Genomic DNA, 4,151 nt, shown 5'->3' on the forward strand with positions numbered 1-4,151 from the left:
GTTGCAAGAAGACCAGGAACATATCACATCGAGGCTGAACAAGACAACTCAGTAGGGGGAAAAGGGTCTCATAAATAAGTACAAGAGTCAAAGACAGTCCCCTACTCCCACTGTTAGGATTTTTACAAATACACCAAGCATTAGCATGTATGCTAAAGTCCTAAGTCAGACTCCTACAGCCTCTCTGATCTCTAAAAGTTTCCATGAGTCCTGGCCATTTGATTCTGTGGCCATGTTCCTTTTTAAAAAAATCAATCATTTTATTTGATTACATTTCAAATGTTATACCACTGCCCAATCTCCCCTCTACAAACCCCTCATCCCTTCTTCCTTCCCATTTACCTCTAAAACGATGTTCCCACTCTCATCTTACCCCTCTAGCATCCCCCTTCTCTGGGGCTTCAAGCCTCCACAGAACCAAGTGCCTCCTCTCCCACTGATGGCTAATGAAGCAATCCTCTGCTTCATATGTGGTTGGAGTCATAGGCTAACCCCTGTATATCCTGGTTGGTGGTTTTGTTCCTCTGACAGAGCTCTGACAGGTCCAATTAATTAATATTATTCTTCCTATGTGTTTGTAATCCCCTTCAGCTCCTTCAGTCCTTCCCCTTACTCTTTCATTGGAGTCCCTGCTCTCAGTCCAATGGTTGTCTATGGGTATCTGTTTCTGTCTTAGGTCCTGTCTGCAAGCACATTTTGGTATCAGCAATAGTGCCTCAGATGGAATGGATCACACATTGGGGGCAGTCTATGCATGGTCTTTCCTTTAGCCTCTGCTCCATTTTTGTTCCTGAATTTCCATGTATGTCTTTATGGTATGTTCTTCGTCTTTCTCTTTTTTCTGACCCTTCCTGTCTGTTCTCCACAGGACTTCTGAACCTCTGTCTAACATTTGGCTCTGGTGCTCTGCATTTGCTCCCATTTGTTCCTGGATGTAGTCTCTCTGGTCTCTTTGACTATGATTCTGCTGGGCTCCAATCCGATCCTAGCACACTCTACAGCCAGGATAAATTGTACATCAAAGGTTTAGGGGCTGAGTTGGTTTCCCAATCCCTCCACTCAAGGCCTTTTCTGGTTACAGAAGATGGCCAAATCAGACCCTGTGTCCCCATTACTAGAAGTCTTTTCTAATATTATGATCATAGTTTCCATGGAGTTTCTATTACACGGGGTTTCCATTTCACTCCTCAAATTATCCTGAATTCTAGTTATTTCTCTCTTCCTCCCAAAGAAGATTATGCTTCTGAGTAGTTTTAGATTTGCTGCTTTATTCCACTAATTAGATTATACTCTGCTGAGGGAGTGCTTGTGTATGAAGCTGACAGCAGAGTCAGGAGTTGTTGCCACTTATACATTAGAATAGTAGAGGTACCCCTAGGATCCACATCATCTATAAAATCTATAGCTGTTCCCATTTGCTTTGAACAAGGTTATGTAAAGGATGGAAAGAAGGAAGGGAGGAAGGAAAAAGGACAGAAGAAGGAAGGAAAGACTTGACAAGACCCTAACAATGAGCATAATTAAAGCGTCTTAAAAAATAGATAAAGACTAAACAAGTAGAGTTGGTAGCTTTCTTAACTCTGCCATTGGTCCCATCATTTAAGTGATATATCAAGGAACACAGCTAAATTAGAAGGCATTTTCCCCAGATAAGGAATGGAAAATAAGTACATACATTTAGATAACCAAAGTGCCTATAATTGATTTTGAATAAGTAGAATATGTCAGCAAAATATCATGTTCATCAGATAACATCAAACAATGTGTGAAGAAATTGAATTTGTTCATTTTATTTAGAGGGATGAAAGGAAGAAGCAATGTAATGGCAGTTATAGAACTCAGTATGCTTATAGCATTATTTATTTACTTATGAAAACAGATCATATCAAAAAGAGACAAATCATTTATGTGAGTTTTCCTTTCCCATTCTTTATATAGTGCAGTGAAGTGACAGAGATTCCAATTGGAGTCTTATATTCTAAGATCTCTCCTTTGTGCTTTTCATCTGCTCCTCAAGATATTTCATGCCATGCACAACTTAACTTCTGGTTTCCTAAGTCTTTATCACTCATTTTGGCTCTGTCACATTTCTGGATTCTGCCATTCACCTGTGCTTTCCACCCATTAAACTCGCACAAAGCCTACAAATTATGGTTTCTGTTAAACATTTGTCATCTACACTTCTGTTTTATCATCTATAAAGGAAAATATTATCAGTCATTATTGCATTATACAAATATAGTGTGACATAAAGTAATGTATGTGGAGGGTGATGGAAGATGCTAAGAAGTTATTATGAAACAATAAAATAAAGAAAGCTAGGTTATTAAATTAAGTGTCAATGACATAGGAGAAAACTAAGCAAGAATTTAGAGGAAAAGGTAAGGAGCTAGGCCTGAGTATCCACACATAAAATTGTAACATTAGCATGTGGCACAAGGATCAGAATTTAATTAAGGCTATTCTTGACAGCGTCTGTCAAACAAAAATATTTTTAATTAAAAAAATGTAAGGAAATAAAGAGAGCAGGTGGTGGAAAAATGTCCAGTACAAAATTACAGATATTAATGAATATCTTTTGATATTGCAAAAATAAGCATGAGATAATATTTTTGCCAACCAGGAGAATTAGGCTCATGATAAACCAAATATATGTTATGATTTGTTTGCTTTAATAATTACTTATTAAAAGCATAGGCTAGAGTCTTTTCATTGAGTTGGGAATTCTAGTTAAGCTATGATCCCTGTTTCTGTGTTCATCCTCAAGTGGATTATTATTATCATCGTCGTCATCATCATCATCATCATCATCATCATCATCATCATCATCATCATTTTATTGTTTTTAAAGTCCAAAATATATTGAAGACTCATGCTGTCTCTCTTATGAGGCACAAAAGCTATGAGAGATGCTAGGTAATTAGCGTCAGTCAAGGACTAATCCCTGGACACTTTCGTGCAAGAGCTAACAGTAGCAGCTGTTGTGAACAGGCTTATGTATGACTCAGAGAAGAGTGTCTCCTGATCCAAGCCTGACATTTTTGTTATGTTTATCAGGCCAGAAGTACTTTATGTACCTCTCTGAGCAAGAAACTTACAAAGAATTCCCAGGGAAAGTAATGGAAAACTTACAACTATCATGTCATGTCATAAAAAGATATCAATTAAGTGCTAATAAGGCTGTAAGCTATTGTTCCTCTTCAAAAAGAAAATCATTAGGGTAATTAATATCATTCTTTTTGAAGCTATGAAGGGGAAGCTTTTAAATTTTTAATTACTTTATTCTTTGACAATGTCATATATGTGCATAATATATTCTGGTCACATTCACCACTCTAGTCTTTCCTATCTCCCTCCCTTCCACTAAACACTTTCCATTTTTTGCCAATCACCCTCACATCATCATATCTTTGATTTATTCATTTATTCATATTGTCTTTATTTTATGGTTTACACTATTTATCTAGAACATGGCACATGTGTAGCGCTGTCCATATAAGCATGAAAGCCTAACTCATCAGGTGATATAGCATTAAAGATAATGACTTCCTATAAACCAGCAGCCATTATTCTAGATCGCATAGAGTGGTCCAGTATTATGCATGCCTGTTGAGACAACGTTAGCTGCTCTGAGATCATGAGCAAGTTGTCTGCATCATGCTTAGAGCACATTGTTTTATTGCCATTCTTCCTGTCCTTAGATTCCTGTTCTTTTACTCCTTCTTGCTGGACAATTGCAGAGCTTTGTAAGGGAGTAATGTGGGTGGTCTGCTGGGTGATGAACACTCCACCAGAATTTACTCACATCATTTCAACCAGCTAAGAAGAAATTAATTTTTAAAACAAAGACTTGCTTCTCTTATATTGAAGAATTTACTTTTCTAATCAGCCTTTGGTTTATAATATAGTAAACTACAAGGAAATAAATTAAAATGTTTTCTTCTCCTTTATACATTGATTAGATGAAATATTTGGATCTCTCTTATGCCAGGTATCTACATTATAAATTCATAAATAGCAAAGGATTTTGAACTAGATTAATAGTTGGTTATAGTAAATAATCTGCTTATTACTATACAGAAGACAGCTATGTTTCAAGACTTAAAGACACTAAACAATTACTGACATAATTTTAGGAACTACATGTTTAA

Source organism: Rattus rattus, chromosome 3 (genome assembly GCF_011064425.1).
Source record: "Rattus rattus isolate New Zealand chromosome 3, Rrattus_CSIRO_v1, whole genome shotgun sequence".
Taxonomy (NCBI): Eukaryota; Metazoa; Chordata; class Mammalia; order Rodentia; family Muridae; genus Rattus; species Rattus rattus.